This window comes from Cryptomeria japonica, chromosome 9 (assembly GCF_030272615.1).
Source record: "Cryptomeria japonica chromosome 9, Sugi_1.0, whole genome shotgun sequence".
Lineage (NCBI taxonomy): Eukaryota > Viridiplantae > Streptophyta > Pinopsida > Cupressales > Cupressaceae > Cryptomeria > Cryptomeria japonica.
Window position 1 is genome coordinate 705959810 of NC_081413.1, and position 27939 is coordinate 705987748.

Here is a 27939-nt window from a genome sequence, read left to right on the forward strand (position 1 = left end):
TCCGATCACCGAGCACCGATTTGAGCGAGTCCGCCGGTACCAGCGGCCAGCCGACTATGGACCAGCGGTACGCAAATTCGAAAACTCACTTTTTATGCATTTTTGGTATGTTTTTAGCTAAGTCCAAGTCAAGTCGGAGCAAGAGCGCTGGAACTAGGTTTTTAGCGCTTTTGCTCCATGAATTAGCGCTATTGTGCCGCAATAGCGCTTTTGTAGCCTAGTTTTAGCGCTTGTGCATTAATTTAGCGCTTTTGCAAGCAAGTTTGAGCGCTTTTGATAAATTAGCGCTACTGTAGGGTTAATTGAGCGCTATTGATTTTTAATAGCGCTATTGCATAGAGGTTTTAGCGCTTTTGATTAAAGAGCGCTATGGTGTAGTTAATTGAGCGCTATTGAATTTTAATAGCGCTATTGTAGAGTGGTTTTAGCGCTTTTGTTTTTGTAGCGCTATTGTAGGTCTTTTTGAGCGCTATTGATATTGTTGTAGCGCTATGGCTTTAGGATACAAGATGCCCCAGTTTCGGACAAAATAAGACTCCGGATGTCTAACGATTGATGGATGGTGAGGTGAAGTGGGAGTTGTTTTGAACCATAGCAGCCCGATGAGACTTAGGTCATTTGTTAGGAGAAATGCCTATTGAAGTCTAGGCGGCCATGATTGCTTACCTGTTGAGACTGGAAGATACTTGATCAAAGTATCTGATGATAGTCTAGGTTTAAACTTAAGAAAGTTTGATAACAAAACAACTGATGGTGGTTTGATGAATGTCTATGTGCAGGAGGATCTACGCGTGTTGCAGTTACGCGAGCGCCACCCCGCGACACAGGGGTTGCGAGATCGTTTGACTCAGATCGAGATAGATTGTATTGCGGCTACTGGACTCTATGAGGTGATGCATATGCCCGTGATTCGGATGAATCACGGCCTGATGACAGCTTTAGCAGAGCGATGGCACAGTGAGACATGCACGTTCCATCTGGCGCAGGGCGAGATGACGGTGACTTTGGAGGACGTGTGGCGTATTCTTCGGATTCCGATTCGAGGGCAGCTGGTGACGTATGATCGATCTTGGGGGACAGTGTCTTGCCAGAGGATTTTTGACGAGGACGTATTCATTGATGATGGGTCGATTGCCTGGGAGGATATAGCGGCACTATATGAGCCCCTTCCAGCAGTTTTGTCAGGGATCGTGGGAGGACTTCTGTGTCCAGACAGGCGGTCACATGGATTGGCGGTCGGATGGGGACAGGTGATTGAGATGATGGTGACAGAGGGGACCCGATATGCCTGGGGGCCGTGCGTGCTAGCGCACATGTACCAGGAGCTGCACGAGGTAGTGTACCGGGGGAGAGGTTCGCTTGCAGTAGGCATGACGCTGCTGCATGTGTGGGTATGGGAGCATCTACCAGTGACTCGACCAGTGAGTCTGAGATGCCGAGCCGTAGACTAGCCCTATATGTTCATGTATAGTGGTATGATGAGCCAGCCCCACTTGGGGAAGCTAGAGTGGTGGAGGCAAGCATTAGATGACCTAGATGCAGTGATCTGGCGGCCATACTTGGAGTGTGAGCCATGGGAGGATGATGCGGAGGCACTACCTTATGTCTTCATGACCCGATTCCTCATTGGGAGGACCTCTTATCACGTAGAGAGACAGGTGCCAGGACGGGTGATGAGGCAGTTTGGACGGCAGCAGGGTCTGCCGAGCGGATCGGGAGAGTATGCTCGAGTGATTCGAGAGCGGTATGCATGGGGTCCAGTGCTACCGTATGATCAGGCATTGGCAGAGTTCCGGACATTGCAGGCGAGGCCATGGGATCTACGACCGAGGGTCGTTGATGCAGGGGTTACAGCAGAGTATACCCAGTATCGGGCGGCGCACCTGATCCGACGGATATCAGATCCAGCGGAGCCGATCCCAGCGTTTGAGGATGAGAGGGGACGAGGACGGAGAGGAGGGCGAGGAGGAGGGGATGGAGGAGGAGGAGGAGGTGGAGGTGGTGGAGGAGGAGGAGGAGGAGGAGGTGGAGGAGGAGGAGGAGGAGGAGGTGGTGGAGGAGGTTTGGGGATGCCGAGGCAGCGGAGAGGGAGAGGGGGACTACCTCTGCAGATATCACAGGGACCATTGATGCAGGGAGGAGTGCAGCTGAGTGGGAGGGGGATGGAGAGAGAGATCCCGATGGATACAGGTGCAGGAGAGGGTGGTGCAGGGGGTGATACAGGTGCAGCAGCCATGGATATAGGGGAGGGAGCTACTGGGGATCTGCGGGAGCACATGATAGGTTATTTGCAGACCTGGGTAGAGAGATTAGAGGCGGAGATAGCAGCTAGAGATGTGCAGCTATTTGCACGTGAGGCAGAGCTGACAGTGGTGCTGCGGGAGAGAGATACTGCGGTGGAGAGTTTAGCGGAGCTGCAGGAGAGAGTCCGGACTGGTGCGCAGGGGCCGTCAGGGGAGATTATGAGAGAGATACGGCGAGCACAGGCGGAGATAGAGTACGGGCGTGGGTTATATGACCAGGTGGTACCGATTAGCCAGCGAGCTCTCAGCTATACCCAGATGCGGCAGGCCAGATCCGAGCGATCACAGAGGATGCAGAGCAGTGGGGGAGTGATGGGTCCTTTACGGCAGGATAGATCAGGAGATGCAGGAGGGAGTGGGGGTTCGATGAGGCCTCCACGGAGGGATGGATCAGGTGGTGCCGGTACCAGCGGTGGAGCAGGTAGGGGTGGGGCAGGTACAGCATCTGGCCAGAGCGGCATCTGAGAGAGCATTTTTGCATACATGTTTTGTATCATTGTCTATGTTTTGGACTGTATCTTGGATGGCTCTTGGTAGCCGATTTTGTAGACTTCATTGTACTCTGATATATGAGTTGATATATATGAGGAGATCCCATTTTGTGATGATATGCATGTGATGATGTATGGATGTTTATGCATGATTATGTTTTATCGCTTAGATGGATATGTGTACATGTATGCATTTGATGAGATGTTTCTTTCATGCATGTTTTTATGATGATTTATGATGTGAGATACTGACATATGAATGCAGGTTTGATATGATTTTATGATGAGTTATGATGTGAGATACTGACATATGAATGCAGGTTTGATATGTGCTCATGCTTTGATGTATGAACAGGATTTGATGAGGTTTCCTATTGCAATGTAATGATGAGCTGATTTATTGCAATGGTTGAATAAATGAGATTATGTATAAATATACTAGGATGATATATGCTTATGTTTTTGATGGATGAACAAGATTGTATGATGTTTCCTTTTGCGATGTAATGATGAGCTGATTTATGTGATGATGTGAATGCAATGGTTAGATGAATGATTTTATGTATGGATATGCATCTAGATGTGTTTAGATGAATGTAATATGGATAAACAAAAGGTGAAGTTCAAATGTTGATATGATGATGTTAAAATGAATGTAGATGAATAAACAAATGTAAAGTACAAATGTTTATATGATAATGCCTAAATGAATGTTTATAAATGCTTTTGTAAATATGTTGGGAAGTGCAAATGATAATGGGATGATATGATAACTAATGGGGATAATAACTGCACCTTAATGTAATGATAATAAATGCAATGTGAATAAAAAAATGAACATAATAAGATGCTTTATTAATGAATGAATGAATGCACTGTGTATCTTAAATGGATAAATGGATGTGTGTAATAATAAGTTGATAAGATGATAATGGATAATTTATACTGGATGAAATGTTTAGTAAATGATTTAAAACAATCAAAGACAATTTGATCCCATGAATGAATCTAATTATTGATGATTGGTGCAATGATGAAAATGATTTTGTTTAATGAAAACTAATGGCCATAATGAACTATATGCAATGTTTAAGTTTAAAAATGACATGAATGGTCGCAATGCAAGATGCACCTATATGCAAGGATGATATGATTATGCAAGGTTGTTTTAAGACTTTGCATAATGCATTGATGATGTATCAGAGTACTCGGTCGTGATTGTATCCAAGACCAGCTTTTATTAATCATTTTTACATGTAAAAGCCTACAAATGAATGGATGGGTGATATGCAACGGAATGCAAGATATAAACAGATGAGGTGAAATGACGATCCATAGTGCTCTATTTTCATCATTGAGCTTTAAAATGTTGGAAGAGAATACAAGCATCTTGACACAATGATTCAAGATGACCTGAGTATTTCTTTCATGGATTTTAATATAGCAAGTTAATACAAACGACTTGATATAAGGGTCAAGTCGACCAGAGTATTGCTTGCGGAACAGACAAGGATTATCTCCTTTCGTGCATGACTTGGATCGTCCTCCTTGATCTTAGGCGTGATCAGATCCTGAGACAAGTACATACCGTACTAAAAAATGAAACCTTTATCCAATTTGGAGGAAGAGGAACCAAAGGATGAGCATTGTACCTGCAACCAAACAGCATATTTACATAAAGAATAAAGAATAAGGATCCTTGGTAATGGCTCATGCTCATATGGTCGAGGTATACGCTGTAGTCAGCAAGCCGTAGTGATCTATGACTGCATTTTGCATAAGATCACGTAGCTTAGTGAACTTCCCACGTAGACACCATTAGTACATGCCCCAGAACTTCATCGGAAATGATGCGCAAATGATACAAAACAATGCTGAAAGATCCCGATACAGACAAACAAATGAATTACTCACGCATCAACCAAGCATTTGATAGCTTAACGGAATTTTCTTGTCAAAGAAAACGTCATCTTGTCTTTGTTTTTGATAAGGAAGGATGCATCCTTGTGTTAAAGACAGTTTGGTTTGTTGATGTTGATTGTGTGGTGGATTGGTAAATGGTCAGTGTGTGAGTAGTTTGTCAATGCTTGTTTGGGTATCTGCATAGATGGGTATGTACAAAGTTTTGTCATGTTTTTGTGTGATTTTCAATGTTTTCTGATGTTTTTTGTATTTTGTGAAACAATTTTTGAATGTTTGTGGATTTTGTTGAGACATTTTTGAATGTTTTTGGATTTTACGAGACATTTTTGAATGTTTTTGGATTTTGCGAGACATTTTTGAATGTTTTTAGATTTTGCGAGACATTTTTGAATGTTTTTGGATTTTGCGAGACATTTTTGAATGTTTTTGATATTTTCTGATGATTGCTTGAATGAAGAGCGTAATGATATATAAGAAAATGTAGAATCCACTTCCATTACGAGGGTAAGGGTATTGCCCCCAGTTTGTAGACCTGACTATGAAAAGGTGGGATGCTAGACGCAGGGAGTACTTTCTTAATTGCAGATCAAATAACAAGCCATGGTTGGGATGGATGGATGTATGTGTGCATGAATGTGATCGCAATAAGCTTTGAAAGATAATGGAGCTATTGCCTTTACGAGTGGCGCCTGTTTGCCAGGTTTTCACCATCGCACTTACCCAAGGTGCCACCGGAGTGGTTGTTCACCGTTTGGATGCATGATTTTTCTTTACTTTTTTGAATGTTTTTGTATTTTCTTCAGGACATTTTCTGAATGTTTTTGGTATTTTCTGATATGCAAGGGAGTTGGATGCCTTGTACACCTTAGGTATAAAACCGTTTGAGGTGCATGCTATTGATTGGATCTGCGAGTGGTTCTCCATCTGATGTAGCCAACTGATATGCCCCGGACCCGAATACAGCAGTGACAACATATGGGCCGAGCCAATTTGATTCAAATTTGCCTTGATGTTCTCTGTTTGGTTGGTTGCGAGGATTCTCTCGAAGAACAAGATCACCTACCTCAAATGTACGAGGTCTAACTCGGTGATTGTAGCTTCTACTCATGCGCTGCTGATAGGCTTTGAGATGGTTGTATGCAGCTTGTCGCTTCTCATCAAGTAGCTCCAAGTCCTGAAGGCGTGAGACTCTGTATGCGTCATCATCAATGAGATTGTGCAAGGAAACCCGTAGTGACGGTATCTCGACCTCAATAGGTAAGATAGCTTCTGCACCATAGACCAATGAATAAGGAGTTGCACCTGTAGGGGTTCGAATGCTAGTTCGATATGCCCATAATGCTGGATTCAATTGAACATGCCAATCACGGCCGGCATCATTGACTGTCTTCTCTAGGATTCTCAATATGTTTTTATTGGATGCTTCGGCCTGACCATTGCCTTGTGGGTAATAGGGAGTGGAAAAGCGGTGTTGGATATGAAATTTCTCACAAAGTTCACGGACATCCTGATTTTTGAAAGGGAGACCGTTATCTGTGACAATAGACATGGGTACACCGTACCGGCAGATGATGTAATTGAGGATGAATGAGGCGATCTGCTTGCCGGTAACTTGGGTAAGTGGAACAGCTTCGATCCACTTGGTGAAATATTCGGTGGCGGTAATAATGAATTTATGGCCATTGGATGAAGATGGATGAATCTTACCCACAAGGTCAAGGCCCCATTGACAAAAAGGCCATGGTGTGGTGATTGGTTGCAGTTCCTGGGCCGGTGCATGTATCAGGTCGCCATGAACTTGACATTTCTTGCATTTCTTGACAAAGTAGTAGGAATCCTTTTCCATAGACGGCCAATAGTATCCAGCTCGCAAGAGTTTCTTGGCGAGTGATGGACCGCTTGAGTGAGTCCCGCAAATTCCTTCATGTACCTCTTCCAAAGCCTTTGTTATCTCATCTTGTTCCAGACATCGAAGGAGAGTACCATCAAGACTACGTCGGTATAGGGTTTCGGCAATAATGGTATATCGAGCAGTTTGGCGAATGAAGGTTTTTCGTTGGTTATTTGATTGGTTGGGAGGAAGGGTGTGATCGCGAAGATAGGCGTAGAACTCACCGTACCATGGGGATTCGGAGCCAACAAGGCGACATATCATTTCGGATTCAGGGATATCATAAGCAGGAATCCAAAGCTGTTCTACCAAGAACTCGTAGCGTGTTGAATTCTGTGGAAGATCTAGGAGAGATGCGATAGTAGCCATAGCGTCAGCAGCTCGATTCTGATCTCTTGGTATCTGCTCAAAAGTGATAGTAGTAAATGATGTCTTTAGAGTGTCCACCATTTGCTTGTATGGCATGAGTTTATCATCTTTGGTCTGATATTCATCAGTTGCTTGTCGAATGACCAGTTGTGAGTCGCCATATACTTGAAGTTCTTTTAATTTCCATTGTATGGCTATCCTGAGTCCTGTGATCAAAGCCTCATATTCTGCTATGTTGTTTGTGCATGGAAATGTGAGCCTGTAAGACTTCGGGATGCTATCACCTTGAGGTGTGATAAACAAAATGCCTGCCCCCGAGCCGTGCCTAGTGTATGAACCATCAAAATATAATTTCCATGGTTGTACTTCTGTGATCATGAATATCTCTTCGTCTGGAAAATTGGAAATGAGGGGATGATCACCTATGAGAGGTGCATCAGCCAACTGATCTGCAATGACCTGCCCTTTGATAGCTTTACGGTCCACATACTCAATGTCAAATTCACTTAGAATCATTACCCATTTGGCCAAACGACCTGTCAATGCTGCTTTGCTGAGTAAGTACTTGAGTGGATCAATCTTTGCGATGAGTTGTACCTTGTGTGTCAATAGATAGTGCTGCAATTTAGTGGCTGCCAAGATTACTGCTAAGCAAGCTCGCTCAATAGGTGTGTAATTGAGTTCATAGCCAACCAGTGTGCGAGAGATGTAGTAAATAGCACACTCTTTTCCTTCTGCATTATGTTGTGCCAGTAGTACACCCAATGCTGTACTTGTTGCTGAAATATAGAGTAACAACGGTCTACTTGGATCTGGTGGCATCAACAATGGTGGATTCATGAGATAGTCTTTGAGTGACTGAAATGCTTGCTGGCATTTGTCATCCCACTGAAAGCGGATGTTCTTGTGTAGCAAGTGTGTGAATGGGTGACACTTATCAGCCAATTGTGCAATGAATCTTCGAATGGATTGAAGCCGTCCTTGTAATGTCCTTAGCTGACTGATATTCTTTGGAGGTGGCATGTCCATGATTGCCTTAACCTTTGCTGGATCGACCTCAATACCTTTGCTTGAGACAATGTATCCTAGAAGCTTCCCGGAGGTCACTCCGAAGACACATTTCTTTGGGCTGAGTCGAACATGGTATTGTTCCAGTCTATCAAAGATTTTATCTAAGATGTGAAGATGTCCTTCTCTAGTGAGTGATTTTGCTAGTAAGTCATCCACATAATCTTCCATCATAGTATGCATCATGTCATGGAAGATGGTAGTCATTGCTCTTTGATAAGTCGCTCCTGCATTTTTTAGACCAAAAGGCATTACATTCCAGCAATATGTGCCCCATGGACATGTGAAGGCTGTCTTATGTTGGTCCTCTGGTGCGATCTTTATTTGATTATATCCTGAAAAGCCATCCATGAGTGAAAGCATGGCATGTCCTGCTGTTAGATCCACTATGATGTCAATATTTGGAAGGGGGAAGTCATCCTTAGGACATGCCTTATTCAGATCTCTGAAGTCAGTACAAATGCGGATGCCCCCTTTTGGTTTGCCGACAGGCACAATATTGGAGATCCATTCTGCATAATCAATTGGTCTAATGAAACCAACATCCAGGAGTTTCTTGAGTTCTGTTTTGACTAGCACGACAATCTGAGGATGCATCTTACGAAGCTTCTGCTTGACAGGTTTGGCTCCTTTTGCTACTGTGAGATGATGCATGACTAAATCAGGATCAAGCCCAGGCATGTCTGCATATGACCATGCAAAGTTGATCTGACGCTGTTGGAAGAACTCTATAAATTGAGGTTGTTCCTCTGGAGTGAGAAGAGATGCCAGATGTATGATATGAGGATTTTCAGGAGTCCCCACATTGTATTCTTGGGTCTCCTCAATGAGGATCGTTGATCGTTCCTGTTGTGTACTAGCAGGGAGAATGTCAAACCCTTCATCCTCAGGCGCCTCAGAGAGGTTTTCACCGTTGGATACGCTCTTTCTTTTTACTTTTGTTGGATCAAACAGTGCCACAGTGTGGTTTTCACTGGAAGATCCATGTTTTATTGTTATATTTTTGCAGCTGAAGGGTTTGGCATCCGCCCCGAAGTATGCTGCGCTATTAAGTTGAATGGCGAATCCAGCTTTGTGATCCCCGCTTGGTAGATTATCCCTTAATTCCAAAAAGTCAATGATAGCCTCATCGTTCTGGAAGAGGTCAAGACATGGGGGATTTGGTTGGTTCCATTCAATGAGTTCAGGGTGGATAATGGGCATTACTTCATCGATTAGGTTAAGTGCAGGAGATGTATCCGTGAGGGTTAAGACGTTATGGTGAAGGTCATTGATGGTACTCTCCCTGTCAGAATCAGGCGTAGGATGAGACGTAGGGTCTGTGGAAGATGTTTCCAGCTCAGGTACCCAAGTGGTCTTTATCTGTGCTTCTCCATAAACAGGGATGTCTTTGCGGGGTGGAGGTGGTGATGTGTCTTCCTCATCTGAAGTGTTAAGTTGCACTGAATCAAATTCCCATTCATGTGAGTCGGTCTCTGAATCACTTTCCAGCATCCGATTGCTATACCATACTGGGATGTCTTTGGAGTTAAATACTGCAGGCGTGATTGGTTTATGTACTTTTGTGGTGATCGATGTTGCAGGAACCGTGATGGGGTTTAATGGATTTGTCATTGGAAGTATCGGTAGTGTTGATTTAGTGGCTTCTGTGGGAACGGCTGGTGCCATAGATGTTGCTGTAGGTTTCCATACAGTTGTTGCTACAAATGGTGTTGCTGATGGGATTACTGGTTCATTTGGTGGGATGATTGGCATTGTAGATGGTTGTGGTAGGTTTGTGAGCCTCGATGGGGCAGTGGGGATAGTGTTTGATGGTGCTTTGATTATGAAAGGTGTCCTCTTTGCAGTAGGCGGGCAAAATGGTTTGCTAGGTTTTCCTTTGAATCTGAGTTTAGGAAGGATCTCTTTTTCAAAACCTAGGCCTGTATTACCTTTGGGCTTGAACTCTGGCAACAGCGGTTCATGTCATCCTTGTTTGCAGTATCCCAAAGCACTCTGACCATCATATCCCATTCTTTGCATAATGAGGAGGCCTTTGCCATATTGTTCCGTAGGAAGTGTAACTCGCGGTATGTCAGTGGTGATGGGATCTTTATAGATCCAGTCCGCTAGGTCCTCATCTTGTGTCTCTTCCTCTTGACTCTTTCCAAGAATGAAAGGCGTTAAGGCACATGGAGGCGTGATTAGTGGTTGCTGGAGCAACTGCTGTGGTTTACCATGTGTTCTAGGAGAAGTGGGCATTTGTCCCACACAAAAGAGCTGACTCAAGTTATATTCTCCAGGACCTTCCTCTGCTACTTTCATCTTTAGCTTTTCTTGCTTGGGCATAGGGGTGTTTGAACTGGCAAGAGAGGCGGGATTTATATATGATGTGGAGGAAATGGCTTCTCTATTATTAGGAACGGTAATCTCTGGTTGATGGCTGATATTATGGCAAAATGCAAAGGGATTTGCATCTCCCAGGATTGTGATCTCGACCCCGTTATGTGGGAACTTGATACATTGATGGTAGGTAGATGGAACAGCTTGCATGGCATGTATCCAAGGTCTCCCTAATAATAGATTATATGGCAGAGGAAGGTCCAGAACCTGGCAAATGATGTGTTTTACCACAGGGCCAACCCGGATTGGTAGTACTACAGCTCCTTTGGATGAACGCTCTGCATCATCATAGGCCTTGATGGTGATCTTCTTGCGAGGATCCACTGATTCTATTGCATATCCCAATGCTGTGACCAACTGTAGTGTACAGATATTTAGGCCTGCTCCATTATCAATCAAGACTCGCTTGATCCTGTGTTGGTTGACAAAGCCTTCAATGTGGAGTGAGGCGTTATGAGGTTGCTGGAAGGAAGAGTTATCACTTTCGGAAAAAGTGAGACAAGGTGATGACTTTAGACTTCCAACCATGGCTTGAAATTGGTCCGTGTTCAGGTTTGCAGGGACTGACGCCTCTTGGAGTGCTTGATCCAAGATAGTTTTATGAGAGGGTGACAGACGCAATAGCTCCAAAATGGATATAAGCGCAGGTGTTTTGTCTAATTGTTCCACAAGATTGTACTGCTTTGGGATGGAGGTGGTGCCTTGTGGAGCTGCCTTGATGGTGACCTTGCCACGACGTGTAACAACATTGCAATTTGAGGTGGGATTTTTGAAGGTAATAGTTGCAATTTGTTCACTAGCATCATACAGGTGATTGACAGTGTAATTATACGCAGCTTGCGTATAATCAGTGGTATCAGGACCTCGTCTGGACGTGGAAGGACCCCTTTGATCTTGCGATGGAAGTGGATTTTTGAACATCTGATGATCATTATTGGTTGTTTTTGGATCATGTCCTTCAATCTCAATTTCTCCTCGATCAATAAGATCTTGAATGAGATCTTTCAATCGGTGACAATTACTTGTCTTGTGTCCTCTTCCTTGATGGAACTCACAGTGTTCAGTATCTCTCCACCATGCAGGTTTGACCTGAGGCTCATAATTTGATAACTTAGGTAGAGTGATCAAATTCTGAGAAATGAGTTGTCGCATCACCGTTTCAATGGGTTCCCCTAAGGGAGTGTATGTGCGTTTTTGTTTTTGTGGACGAGGTCTTGGTTCATCATGAGATGTGATGCGACCTTGATTAAGAGGAACATTTGTGTTATTTTGAGGTGGAGGATTTTGTCCTGCAAATCGAACCACAGGTTGTGCATTTTGGACAGTTCGAGCATCCACAACTCCATCGTTGACGATATTCTTATTCTTGTTCCAGAAGTTCGGTTTATCGCTATTGAAACGCGGGCGAGGACCATCTTTGGGTTCATTAAAGATTTTGATGAGTCCTTTTTTGATGAGTGCCCTTTCACATTTTATTCCTTTGGTGATCATATCGTTAAAAGAATCGGTATCTTTGACATCCAGGTGAAATTCCATTTCTTCGTTTAAGTTGGAAATGAAAATTTCCACTAGTTCTCGTTCAGGTAACTGAAGAGAACGTCTGCTAGACATTTGGCGCCATCGTTGCAGGAATACTGAGAATAATTCACCTGGTTTTTGTTTGGTGTTGCATAGATCAGCCATGGTGATGTCGCGTTCAATATTATAAGAGTAATGAGATAGGAACTTCTGGATGAGTTCCTCAAATGTTCTTATGCCACCTGGTAGTCGGGAAAACCATGATGTGGTGGTTCCTCCCAAGCTTTGGGGAAAAAGGCGCATTAGGTATGTGTCCTCATAAGCCACTTCAAGACAAGCGGAATGAAATTCTCGGACATGATCGCGGGGATCTCCCTTTCCTCTATATTTTTCGAATTTTGGTGTTTCGAATCCGCGTGGAAAGGGTGGCATATAAAGATTCCTATCAAACGGATAGGGACAGATGTCGTTGAGTGAGAATTGATTGGTCTTAACACCACTATGAAGTTGTTGGGCGAGATTCTCGACTTGTTGCCGCAACATCTCTATTTCATTTGGAGGAGGAGGTGGTGGGTTACCTCGAGGGATGTTATATCTGATGGGATCTCTACGCCTTTCCTCCTCATGACGACTTTGTCTTTCTGATGCTTGTCTTAATTGGGTGAGATCAAAGTCAGAGGGGAGTTTGGCTCCTTCTTGAGCAAGTCGTAAAAAGTGAGCATCCGCATTGCTCCTTAGTATTTCATCAAATAATCTGTTAAAATGAGGGTTATGCTGAACCCTTTCGATTGTTGAAGGAGTGGGTGTACCTGGGTTTTCATCATTCCCAGTTCCTCCAAGTGCTTCTTGAAATTCATTGAGGTTGTCCTCTTCTTCCTCAATTTCCATTTCTCGTTGCCTTGATCGTGATCGGGTTTGAGCCATTTTGTTTACAAGTTTGGTTTTGAAGTTGATTGAAGATGATGATGAGTGGTGATGAAATGCAAGATTGATTGGTTGGTGATTTGTGTTGTATGGGGATCTCTAGCACTTTTAAGGTAGATGTAACCGAAATTCTTTTCTTTGAATTGCTTGTTTGTTTGATAAGTTTGGATGTGATAAGGTGTAGAGAAATCTGAGATGTGTTACAGATTTTGACTACCTAGTAATGAGAGGATTCACTCATGAACTAGTTTTAACCTGCGTAGATGTGTCTCTTAGGATGAGCTTATCCTAGATGTAGAAACAATCTAAAAGTGATGTGATGTGTTTGATTTCAAGCAATATCTAAAAGAGAACTTGGGACAAGAACCTCTTAATGTTTTGAGAGTTTTGGGATGAATTGATGATGGAATAATTATGTATGAATGAGATGATGGATGAAAATGTTTTCAACTTTCAATAAAAACTTTGTGTCACAAATGGGACAAACTCTATCTCTTCCCTTTCGGGTGTTGGTGGCACTTCTCGAGCTGTGTTGTAGGTGATACAGATGTTTGGGAAGAAATTGGGATTAATCTTTCCTCCTTGATTTTTGTGATAACTCAGAGCTCTATATTGCATAAAAGCTCTGTGGTTCAATGATTCTGAATCAAACTCGTTTGTTTTACCTTGAAGGTATAGACGCATGTGATGTAGAAAGACTCTATGGGAGACAAAGATTTGTCGATTGATATAGAAGAATTTCCTCCTTTTGATTAAAGCCTTTGAGCTCAATGGTCTTCTTTTCAAGGTAATATTCTGATGACACTTCTTCTTTCGCAAGATGTGAAGAATGGTCATAAATTTTTTGACTCTTTGTTTGTTTGCACTTTGTTTTTGGTATTTTTGGTTGTGTTGACAGATGTTGGATGAGTACTTTGTTTTTGGGATTGATTTTCTGATTTTTTTCTTTGACAAGAAAACAAAGCAAGCACACAAACACAAGATTGTAGCCTTAAAGGCACAAATGAGTATGGGTCTAAATCAACCCAATCCTTGGACTTTGTTTTTGACCCTTCCTTTAGATGTATTTTAAGGTGTAATTCCAAAGCCTGAAGTCGGCTCAATTTGCTCTAGGTCTATAAAACGAACACACTTCAAACACTCTTTATCCCTAAGGTCAAATGGCCAGTTGTGATAAATTTAGCCCACATCTTGATATTTCTTCGACTTTGGTACTACATACCTTATGAATCCCGCCGTGGCAGGTAAGGATGTGATATACTAAGTCTTGCACGAGCATAACAAATAGATGATCCCTATGATGGGGGAGTCACCACTTTTATCAAGCCACAAGTGACTTTTCAAAAAGCTATGTTTCTACTCAAGGAAATATGTATGGTGAGTATCTTGGGAGCAAAACCTTCTATGCTCTTGCACTAAATTATACCTCAAATATCCTCAATCAATAGAACAGGTGGGCTACTACTTAAAAGTGTTTAGTCATGTTCGATGGCTTTGGACATAAGTTCATTCTGCAGTGACTCACTTAAGAGCCTTGTAACTGGTGGTGGGGCCCATTTGTCCTTTCGGCCAGTTACACTGTAGGAACAGCTATACCCAAGGCTACAGCTTTCGCTCTCACCTGATTTCTATAGCGGCTCGAAGGATTTACCGCTCGAGGTCGTTCCCAAGAGTATCGATCCCTTGGCAGGCCTCTCTTAAAAAGATAAAATTTTGAGCGTTACTAACACTTTTCTCTTGCACCTAGGACCACGAGAGCCAAGGGAGAGGATAGTGTGTGTTAGAAGTAGGACCACTCGACTGACTTTTTGTGCACAAGCGTGCCAAACACGTAAAACACTTGTTCCTTTTAATCCAGCATTTGCAAATGTGATCTAACTATTTGGAGATGTTGCTCCAACAGCCATGGTGTTCTTTTTAACTTCAAAGCAATATGTTTTGTAATCTAGAAGTTGAAAGTCCTGGTCAACTTAATGAAAAACACGATTGCATGAAGGAAAATTTGTTTTTGCCAAAATGAAGACAAGTGGATTGTGTATTTTATTTGCACCAAAATTTGAAGTGTGGCTTGTGATTTTTAGATTTGATGCAAGAAAATGGAATTGTTTGGTTTTAAGCACCAAATAAAGTGTGTTTCCTAACTTGCAAGAAAACAAATGTTTGAATTTTGTTGTTCTTTTTACCTTGCAAATAAAGAAAGATGAATTTGTTTTAAGCACCAAAAACAAATTTGAGGTTCATTTTATGCACTCCAAAATGAGATGTGGGGTTTATTTTAACTTATGCAATAAGGGAAAAATGAATTCTTTTTAGCCAATTTTTTTAAAGAAAGTAAAAAGAAAGATTTTTTTTTTAGAGCATCTACTAACTCCTTTCCCTGCACACAAAAGGATTAGAACCTGCACCTGGTCAATAGTCAAAGCGTTAGTGTGGGCTTACACAAGCCTAAATGCTGATTTTGGGTTACAAAGCGAATTGGACAACACTCTGTCGCAATAGCGCTATTCTGCCTTTTTTTACAAAAGCGCTAATTAATACAATAGCGCTAGTCTGCGGTCGCAGAAGCGCTATTTTACACAGTAGCGCTGAAATAATAGAAAAATCCGGAAAGTCAAAAGCGCTAAAACAGTTGCAATAGCGCTAGAAATGTGACAAAGGCGCCAGAATGGAATCAATAGCGCTAAAACTTTTTCATTAGCGCTATTATATGGACAATAGCGCTAAAAGAAAATGTTGCAATAGCGCTAGAACGCGTTCAATAGCGCCGAAGCGCGACCTGTGTGGCAGTTTCAACAAGCAAAAATGTTAATTTTTAAAAACAAAAGATCAGAAGGTTGCGTGTTCGATTCACGTCGGGTTCACCAAATGATGCCCTCCTAAATGGCACAATTGTTAGTTCTTGATCAATCAAAACAAAACACACAAGATGTTAACGTTAGTCAATCAAAAACTAAAACATGAAGGCATTCCAAAAGAGACACTAAAAGAAACATGCTAAATATATCTAATAAATAGAACAAATGATCATGAGACATCTCCAACTGCCTCTTAGCATGGCCTTAGCTTCTTCTCCCTTGTTCCTCTCCTCTCCAAGTTCCAAAATAGTGTAGCTCTCAGCAGCTTTTTGCACTATGGATGCTTATGGAGGATTGAGATTTGTATAATAGCTCCAAATATGAAATGAAAAGCTAATAGTAATGCTAAAATGATGTATTTTAACTAAAAAGACAAGATTTAGTTATGCTATGCTAAAATGCTCTCTAAAATGGCTATAGTCTAAATGCATACAAGTTTTCAGGATGTGGATTATGAAGAAATGGGCTCTATTTATAGGAAAAATGGAGCAATGGATGGCCAGGATTGAATGGTTTAATCAAGGGTCAAGCTTGAAAGTTGGGGATCCATGTGCACAATTGGCACCAATAAAATAATGACAAGTGTCAACACAGGATTGGGTTGAAAGAAGAGGTTGGAGGCATTAAAGGCCTGAGAAGACCTCATGGTTATCTAAAGGCTAAGAGTCAAGCCTAAATTAGGATTACCCACTGGATTAGGAGTTAATGCAAGGATAAACCTTTGTGCAAATGATTAAGAGATAATCATGGTCAAAGCATTAAATGCTTGATGAGACCCTTGGGTTGGATAGAGGTTGAGTCAAACAAATGTTTTAACCATGTAGGAGGGTTGAATTAACCATTAATGGTTATTGGAGACTTTGGGGAATTAAGTGGTTGAAAGTTGGAAGCCTTTAATGGTTTTCAAAGACTTTGGGGTTTTTGGTGGTTGAAGGTTGAAAACCTTCAATGGTTATCCAAGACTTTGGGCCATTTGAGAAGTGACTCCATTTTGCTTAGGAATGTGACAATATTTAGGAAATGGTTTAGGCTAATTAGGAAGGGGTTAGAAGAATCTAGAAGGGGATTAGATTTTGCTAGTGGATTTGGTGGGTGAGGGAAAATAGGATTTTATTTAAAATAAAAATTCATTTATTTCAATAAATGTGTGTAAGTTGCATTTGTAGGAAAATGCAAGTGGGGGAGGTTTTAAAATGATTTAAATAAATGTTAATTTATTTAAAAGAGGAATAGGGGGATTTAATTAAATAAATTGATTTTATTTATTTAATTAATGGGAATTTGATTTTAATGAATTAATTAAAATAAATCGAATAATTTATTTAATTAATAGAAGAATGTTTGGGGATGAATTAATTAAATATTAATTTAATTAATTGATGGCTAGTGGATTTTTAATCAAATAAATACGAAATATTCATTTAATTAAAATGGACAGATTTATGTGACTACAGTTGTCATTGTTGGCAACATCAGCTTCTAAGTCTCTACAGTCCGTCGGTAAAGGAGTAAAGGTTAACTGGTGAAGAACAAGAGTCCTTATTCCTATTGGTAGTGAGTAGATCGGTATACAAGGGTTAACCAGCTAGGTAGTGAGTAGACCTCTATACAGGGGTTAACCAACCAAATAGAAAGTAGACCAGTATACAAGAGGTAACCAGTTAGGCAGAATTGGATTGGTATATAGGCGACAACCGACAATACAGGAGTCTCAACCGATAGACTTAGAAACATCCAATTAATTAGGCAGTCTTCCCTATTCAACTGACAATCTTTTCAGCATGAACGGTTGTCCTGACCGATATTCCTAGAATAATTTTTGGAGAGCAATTTGAGGCGCGATAACAGATTTTTGAATTTGATTTTTGGAGTGAAAGTTGGCACTAGAACCAAAGGCTAAAATATTCCCATCTTTCATTCTGATTATTATGATTGGGAGTATGAGAAAAAGATATGTGTGAATGTTAATAGGGTGAACAAAATAGAGTGCAGTAAATAGAGGTATGAATCAGTGAAGCTGACACTGATCAGAAGAACATAGCATGCAAAGTGGATCTATGAGATAGAGGTAGTGTCATCAGACAGATCAATCATCTTTGTTTCCTTCTAACAATTGCAACATTGTAAATCCCTTAACAAGGTGAACCTTAACCGGTTCTTTAAGTAAAATCTCTTAACCGAGTCACTTTAGATATGAAGTTGTAAATTCCTCTAGCAAGGTGAACTTTAGATATGAAGTTGTAAAATCCTCTAGCAAGGTGAACTTTAATAGGTTCTAAGGTATTCTTAACTAGATACCAGTCACTTCTAACAAGGTGATGTTCTCAGAAAGAACTGGTTGTAAGCTCTTAATAGGGCACTCTTTTTCACTGTGGTAAAAGAGATTGTGGGTTATCCCCACCGTAGTTTTCTCCCTCTAACTGAGGGTTTCCATGCATAATTGCTAGTGTTAGGTGATTCTTATTTGTGCATGCAAATCTCTTTTCTTTGGTGTTCTCTTCTTTCATGATTAATGAAATGTTTAAGTTAATTTGGAAGGATAGTTGTAGACCGGTCAGTTTGAAAGTTTGAATCATGAATAAACTGTTTTGATTGATTAACCCCCCCCCTCTTAGACATTGGTTAATACTAATAAGGTATAGTCTGTGTAGGTTCTGCATCTTCCTCATTTGACTCAGTAGTCAAATCACTAATTCCTTCATCATTTTTCTCGCTTACCGATTGAGCACCTAATACTTCATTTGTCGATTGATCATTATTTTGTGCTTCTGGTTCAAAGATCACCAGTCTTTCTTCATTATCATCCTTTTTAGATTCAGACCTACTTGATCCTTCAAATTTACTTGAAAAATCATCCACCTTTACATTAACACTTTCAACAATTTTCTTAGTTCTCTTATCATAGCATTTATATGCTTTTCTCTTAGAATTATAACCAAGAAATATTCCTTCATCAGATTTTGCATCAAACTTTCTAGTGTAGTTATCCTTTTTAATAAAACATTGACTTCCAAAGATTTTGAAATAACTAGCACATGGATTTTTACCATACCATAGCTTATAAGGTGTCTTATTGTTGTCCTTCTTTATAAGTATCTGGTTTAGTGTGTAGATTGCAGTATTGACCACTTCTCTCCAAAACATCTTAGGCAGATTACCTTGTAATAGCATTGTTCTAGCAACATCAACAATTGTTTTATTCATTCTTTCTGCTACAGCATTTTTCTATGGCGTCCTTGGAGCAGACATATGTCTCTTAATACCCTATTCATCACAATACTTGACAAATTCATCAGATGTGAATTCTCCTCCTTGATCATATTTTAAATATTTCAAGTTTTTACCAGTCTCAATATCAACTAGAGCTTTAAATTCTTTTAATTTACTAAAGGCTTCAGATTTCTCCTTTAGGAATGTAATCCGCATCATCTTAGAATAATCATCGGTAAAAAGCATGAAATATCTATCACCAAAATAACTTTTTGTTCTGATAGGACCACAAAGATCAGTATGAACCAAATCCAAAATATTTTTAGATGAACACTTCTTAAATGAAATAGAGGTCATTTTACCAATTTGACATTTTTTACATATCACATTATCCAACTTAACAATATATGGTAATCCTCTCACAACACTAGACTTTCTTACCTTCACCAAGTTATCAAAATTCATATGACAACATCTCATGTGCCATAACCAGCTATCTTCCTTTTTTGCAACTAGACAACTAGAGACATTAGCATTTAAATCAAATAAGTTACCTCTTGTTTGTTTTCCTGTAGCATTTAGTTCACCATTTCCTCCAAGAATTATGCAAATTCCACCATTAAACTCAAGCAAATAACCTTTATCATTGATTTGTCCAACACTTAACAAATTATGTTTTAGACCATCAACCCAAAATACATCATCAGTATTATTCTTCTCATTCAAAGAAATAGAACCTTTACCTTTCACCATGCAAGGAGAGTCATTTCCAAATCTAACAACACCTCCATCAAATTCATTAAGAGTTAAGAACTTACTCTTGTCTCTAGTCATGTGATGTGAATAGCCACTGTCTATAATCCATTCATTACTATTTTCTACATGAGAAATCAGTGCCTTCTCATCAAAGAATTCCTCCTTTACAACTACAAACACAATCTCTTCATTGTCATATCCATCTTCAGATTCTTCATCGGTCACCCCTTCATCTACTGCAACATAACAATGTTTTCTGCCTTTCCCTTTGAATTTATTGAACTTATCTTTCTTATCGGTGTTAGGGCAATTAGCAGCAATATGACCAATCTTACTACAAGAGAAACACTTTAAAGGTAGCTTTCCTTTATACTTACCAGTGCCTCTTGGAAATCTCTTTGCTAGCAATGCTTCAAGTTCCATTACTTGATCTTCATTGTCTTCACTCTCTCGGTTACCTCCATGACTTATACATACATTCTTTCCTTTTCTTGCAGATGAACCAGTAATAAACTCTTTAAAAGAAGATTCAGTAGATTTTACCACACTATTGTCAAAACTATTTAACTCAAAGGTTGTAAGCTTACCAATCAAAGAGTCAACAATTACCTTATCCTTTGAAATGGATCTCATTTCTTGTATTGCTGATAATCTAATAACATACTGAGGTTGGAGAGTTATGAGCATTTTAATTACCACTACATCATCATCAATTTTAGCACCAACACCTTTTATACCGCCAACAACTTCTTTAATTCTTTGACCATACTGTGCAATATTTTCTCCTTCTTGCATTTTTATGTCATCAAACTTTCCTTTCAATCTTTCCTCCTTTTCTTTTTGTACATTATCATCTTCTCCATGAATTGTTTCTATTTTTTCCCAAACCTCATGTGCGGTTTCCAATCCTTGAACATCAATATATTCAGAATCAGATAAAGTACTTACAATAGCTTCAAGGGCTTGCATGTTCTCCTGATGATCTTTAAGTTCATCCGGCGTCAAGGGAGCAATAGTAGATGCCACATATGTTGTTTCAACATTTTTCCAGTACTAAACACCAAGACCTTTGAGATATATCTTCATTCTATCTTTCTAGATCTTATAGTTATCCTTGTTGAATTTCGGACCCTCTTTCTTCATCATCGTGTCTTCCTCAGAATCTTTCCTCAAGAGGTTAATCTTTTCTGCACACAAAGGACCAAATCTCTAATACCAATTGTTAATCTTATGAAGATCTGGTTAATACTGAGAGGGAGGGGGGGTGAATCAATATTAACAATAACTTAAACTTTGAAACCAAATCCAACTAAAATCAGATCTGAAACTTCTTAACAAATATCCTCACTTCTACAATTAGATCTAACAACCTTTCAATTAGATTTTAAAAAACCATTTATCATGATTGTCAACATCTTTATCTCTTCATCAATCATATCAATTTGATCATTCAACTAATCAATCTTATCAATCAGATCAAATCCTTAAGCATTTCATATCAATACCGATAATTTCTGATAAACTATAAATAACATATCATAACCAATATCTCAAAAATAATGCATGTAAACATAAACATCATAAAAATATATTCCACACATAAACACTAATATTTTTGACGTGGAAACCCAAATAGGAAAAACCACGGTGGGAATTGGTACCCACAATAATTTGTACTCTTTTGAAGTATGCCCTGTTAGGAGCTTAGCTCGGTTAAGAGAAGACCCTGTTAGGAGTCACCCAGTTAAGGGATTTGCCTATAACTCCCTCTAGGAGCTTAATGATCTATTAAGATCGACCTGGTTAGAGGATTTGAACACTATTTTGTGAGCTTCCCTGTTAGGGGACTTTAAATGACAAAGGCCTATTAGGACCTACCTTTTTCAAGGGATTTAAGCTGTTGTAACTATTAGGCAACAACGGGTGAAAAATGATCTGTCACTTTGCACTTTCAGCTTGCTAAATCAGATCTAGTTTTGCTTCACAATCTACAACACTTAGGTGGATCTCTATCTTCTTTGGGATGGCTTAACTCATTCTCCAAATGCCATTGATGTTGTGTCACCCTAAATAGCCATAACAACTAAGTCGACCATAAAACCTAATTACATCTTGAATTTATAATAAAGATCATAAGAGATAAATATACAGATCATAACAATAAATTACAATGCAACATCAATCATTGATTATTCATAACCCATCACAAAAATCTGATCTGTACAAAAGTCAAACCTTTAGAACATTTTGCTAAGCACTTTACACATTCCCAAGAAATTCTACCATCTTCTGCGCCAAAACTCATTTCAAATCATTCATGTGGGTTGTGTCATGTTATCTTCTTCATGTAGCTTCACCACCAATCACCATCAAATAAAAAATCATTACCAGTTAAGCGAATTCATCACCGGTCCTAAAACCCTATTAAAACCTTAGCTCAACTCTATCAGAATTTCAAAACATGCCTTTTGGTAATCACCATAGGATGCGATTTTGGTAATGTACACAAATCCATCATAAAAGCTCATGTCACAAACCACAAGTTTCCAACCATCACCGATTTACCTATTTCATCAAAATCTTTTTCTTTTACTAGTTGAAGTCATAATTCTTAGTGCTTCTGGTAAACCCTGTCAGACTTACAAATTCTAAATCTAGTAGACCAAATTACTTATCCAACAATTCAGACATCAAAGATCATCTTGAACCATCATCAAACATTAATTGTCATAGGTTACCAGTAATGACAACACTAATAACTAATCATGTCATCATCATTCCTCTACCGATACAGTCAACAACTCATCTACATCAGTGATGCCAAGCATGCCAACACTATGCTGGAGTATTTAGAAGGAAAGGAATAATAGGATCTTTAGAAAGGAGGAAATTTTTTTGGAAGAGGTGTCTATCAACTTTTCTAAACTCTTGAAAGACAACATATATGTCTATAGATGGGCATGCCCCTCTTGCACCCCCCGCCTCACCTTTTGATGATAAAATAGCCAAGAATTGGAACTTGCCCAACTCTTATTCTAGATTTGACAACTCAAAAAGGATTGAAAGAATGAATGCATGCTAGAACCCTCCTCGATCTGGATGGCACAAGCTAAACATTGATGGGGCACCTAGGCAGGGTTTGGTTGCTACTAGAGGAGAAATTCAATCCTATATAGGTGCCTCCATGGTTAAGCATGCTCGATCCTGAGTAGTACTAGGATGGGTGACCTCCTGGGAAGGACCAATGCTTCACCTTTGTGAGCATTCCCTAGATGCAATGAGTGCTAAGTGTACCATTCATTCTCATGAGAGATGTGATCTTGTGAACCACTACTCATGAATCATGGGTCAATGAGTTTGACTCAAAAACTACATAGTTGAATCCTGATAGAAATATCATTATTTGACTTGTTGTGGAAAATACCTCATGCTTATAAGATTATATGATGTCTTGGAGATGAAAAGAGTTATTTCTCAAGCTGGGGATGATAGACTAAGATATTTTATCTTTGTCAATCTATGTTCGATGATATCTATGAAAGAAATAAATAAAATACTTAAAGAGGCCAAAAAGGAATTTAGAATCAAGACAAGGATTAATAAGCTTATGATTGGGCAATCACAAGAAGTGACTTAAGATACAAAGAATATCTTGAAGTCAGTCCTACTTAGGAATCAATTTGATGTTGTCTTAGAAGAAGCTTATGGTGGTGATAATTCATTTCTTTTGGAAGTGCAATCAATGTATTCAAAAGATGAATAGGTTGAGGTGAATGCTCCTTTTGTTCAGGGAGAAGAAGAGTTCAATAAAGGTGGTAATATATCAATGAAAGTAGATGCAATTGAGGATACTCAGAATCCTCTTGTAGTGCAAGATAAGACATCTATAAAGAATGAAGTCCCAGCAAAGGAAGAAGCAGAGAATGGGACTGAAGAGAAGGAGGTTGAGGCTAAGAAACTGTTATAGAAGCAAGGGACATTGCAAGGGGAGTAAAGGAGATCTTAAAGAAGGATCAACAAGATTTGCTTGATCTTGAATTGGTTCAAGGCCATATCAACTTAGCCACTCTATCCCCTATTTAGAAGATACAATTAGCATCATTTTTTTAGGCTAAGGCATGGGAAGATATGTTGAAATCTCACATTAAGGACAATGAGCTACTGAGTCTTGCATCCGATGTCCTGGAGAAGATCATGCCTACATATGTCAAGGATTAATCTAATACTCCCTCTAGCCAACTGAAGAATCTAATAAAATCTATAAGTACTCATTTTGAATCTCTTGATAAATTAGCAAAGGTCAAGGTTTGAAATCAGTTTGATGCAATTAGGTTTAGTAAGTTAAAGGGAATGATTGCAAATGATAGAACTTTGTTAGATATCTAGGTAAAGAGTATTCAAGATGCCTTATCCAAAGGAGGCAATGTCTACAAATCATGTTTGTTATTATCTAAGTTTACTGAGGATATTGAGAAATGGATTAAGGAGCATGGGAAACAATTGGCAAGTATATCTAAATATTTTGATCCTTTGATTGTCTCAGTGGCTAGTCAGGAAGGTCAAGTCATTTCTTTGCTTGAAAAAATTAAGAGTTTAATGCATGATGAGAACAAGTTTGTCAGTAGGTTTGGTGAGCTCTGAAATCTAATTTGTCCTAAGATGGAGACAATGTTTAGTGCTTTGAATGAAGCTCAAGATGCCATAGCCACAAAGGATCCCTCAGATCTTTAGTCGACAGAGATGGAAACATATATTTTCAGTGGCCACATCTCAATTTTGGAGTTCAAGAAAGGTTGGGATAATGATTTGAGCTTATTGAAAAACATTTTTGTAGATGTATTTAAGTTTTTGTAAGTTGAAGTCTGTTTGTACATATGCGGTCTGTTCATAAGCTTTTTGTACAAGTTTTGGTATGCAAAACCCCACCTTTTCTATTGATGTCAAACGGGGAGTGTAGGGTAGTGAAAAATGTTATAATCATCTCAGGGAAAGATTTGGGAGTTTTGGAGTTTTTATTTTTGAGTTTTACAGTATATGTATATGTTGGTATTGATTCTGACACAACCATTTTTCACTAAGTGTTGCCATCAATGCAAAAGGGGGAGACTATTAGCAAGAGAGACTACACAGGTCATCCAATGTTGTCATTGATGGTAACCCAAGTCAGTTATCCCATCTGCATTGTGTCATTTGATCCTACTAGAAGTCAGATTGGAGATTGGTTCAAATTCGGTAAGCTTAAACAGAGTATCTACCAAAGCTCAGTATTTTGATTGGTACATGTTTTTGGGTTATCATTTTGTATTGTGGATTTTAGGGAAGGTAGATGGATGTCTAGATTTCCCTATTCCAAATTTTTAGCCTCCCGTGGTAATTGGTTCATGAGTTAGAAGCCTTTGTGTATCGGTATTCAGTTTGGCAGTGTAGAATGATAGTCTTGTGTTGATAATCCTTATGCAGATTATGTGGATCGGATTTGGTGATTCTTTTTGTGATCTAGGTATTTTTTCCAAGGGTTTTGGTAGTGTTTGGACAAATTTTTTGGTCCACATTGGTACTTGAGCTCGGATTGAGTCGACTATATGGACATGTTTCGATAATGTTCTAACTGTTCTTGAGCCAACTAGCGATGGATGTGATTTCTTGTTGTGGATATATAAGTTTAATTGTTATGATAATTTTGGATATCGGTGGGTATGTGAAAGGTGTTGGTGATCGATTGTGCATAGTGTCACATGCACAAGTCAAAAATTTGTGCTTTGGATTATTGCAGAATCATGAATCAGAGCACTATAAGGTGGAATGTTAAATTTTTGTAAAATGTGCTTAGTTGGAACTATAATCAGGCATTTGTAGATGCTATTATTTAGTTCATGTACTTCAGTGATCGATTGCAATTTATTTGTATGTAGTGAGCCTCTCTTTCTTGAGAAGTGAGCTCTGGGTAGTGTGCCTGAATGCATGTGAATTCTCATTGTAAAACTTTATATTTGAGTATACTCATCTTGTGGGTCTCATTCCCACTGTGGTTTTTCCCTTAACCAAGTTTTCCACATATAAAATCTATATGTTATGGTGTTGTGTTTGATTGCTTTGTGTTCTCGCATCTTTCTTTTGGTTTAATTTATTAAGTGATTGAATGAATAGATTAATAAAGTTAAAGTTTGTAGAACATTGATTCACCCCCCCTCTCAGTGTTCCTTCATTCCAACAGAAGCTACATGTACATATGTTTCCAATCACCTATTCTCTTTGGTGCAGGAGCACCCCAACAATGAAGCCCCTTTTCCATTTTCATGTTTGTTGTAATAAAGATACATTTTTGTAAGACCAATTGTCAAGTTGGTACACCTATAAACTACTTGGTCAAACTTGGTCAACAGATCTATGGTAGACTAGGAAGAGTCAATTTTGTGTGTCTTGTACACGTAGGGTTCATTTGGAAACCTTTTGAGTGTGGGAAAATGCATAAATGGTCGATAGACCAAATTTTTCCAAAAGTTGCACTATTGGTGTAACCCATTTGAGTACCACACAATAACCCGATGGAGGGGCGACATTCCGAAGGAGTTTTCATCGGGTGTCGGTGTAGTTATTTTTCTCCTCTCACGATAACTTGATAGAGTAGAAAACTAAAGGAGTTGGCATCAGGGATTGGAAGTCAAGGATCCTGACTTACCCTGACAACCTGATAAGTCAGCACACTTGGAGTTTCGGTGTCAGCAATCGGAGAAGCTATTTTGAAGTCATCCCGATGACCCGATGGAAAAGAAGACTCATGTCCACTAGTTATCGGGCATCAACAAAGCGGTGTTTAAGTTATCCTGAAGATCTGATGGACAAGAACACCACCTTGGGAACGTTTCATTAGACATCAGATGGAGAGTTTTTGAGCTACTCCGAAGACATGATAGGAACACACCACTGGCAGAGTTTGTGATCAGACATCGAGAGCCCTATTTTTGAGTTAATTCGATGACTCGATAGAACTGCTTGATTGTAAAACTGGCCATCAGGCATCGAAGGTCATGTTTTTGACCTATGTCGATGACTTGATGGAAGTTGCCAACTGCCAAAAAATGTAATCGAACAAGAATTCGGTCTCCCAACTCCTCCCAATGGCTAGGCCGGTTTGGATTTTGGTTGAGGATGTTGGTGGGGACCTATTTGAAAAAGTTTGAATCATTTCCAATGGAGAGGATTGATTCAATGAATGTAATTGATTTTTTGGTGTGAACAGAAATACAGTTGCAAGTTTCACAGAACATCTTTTGGTGTTGGAAAATCACTAAGTTGCATTGATAGGACTTGGCATGGCATGAAGGTTTATAATTGTGTATTTCCATTTTTTTCAATTGGCTTAGGGACTGGGTGGACACATCTGAGTCAGAAGTTCTTTTGCTCTAGTATGATAGCTAATGAATACTAAGAGGGGGGGTGAATTAGTATGCCAAAAATATTTGCACTTAAACACTTTACAAGATTGACAGTAAACTGGTAAAGCAGTTTAGCAGACAAACCAGTTAGCACACATGCAAACCAAATAGAAAATAATGCATTCACCCACAAAAGCATAAACACCATAACACATGAGATTTTGACGTGGAAACCCAAATGGGAAAAACCACAGTGAGATGGAACTCACAAGTAACTATCTGCAGAATAGGAACCAGACCGGTTAAGGTTTTACAATGTTCTTTACCAGAATAGATCCTATTAGGAATCTCAATCTCTATTAGGAGATAAGTCCGATTAAAGACTACATTGCTAGAGGATTTTAGATCCACAGATGTGAACCATCTTGTTAGAGGATTTACAAAAGGCTTTTGGGCCTACCCAGTTAAGGGCTATAGACTTGTCAAAGATGTGAGTAATCAACAAGTGTTTGATCTAGCTAATAGCACAGACTGCCCAGTTAGATCCTTGATAGCTCATTCCTAATGCATTCCAACATTAATTCAGTCTTCTACACATTCATATTCTCTCTAACTCCTCAACAACCTTAAACCCTAGCAACAACATAAACTTTCACTATATCCACATCAACAACCTAAAACCCTAGACATGATGTCCTTATAAAGGAATCTAATTTCATGTTGGTCCAATAGGATTACATTAAAATTTCCTAGGTTCAATGAACTTGGACATACTTGGTAACATGACACAAAAAGCACCATTAAAGTGTCGACACTGTCAAACAATCGGTGGATGGTAACTCATCACAAAATGTCGGTTGGTAACTCATCACA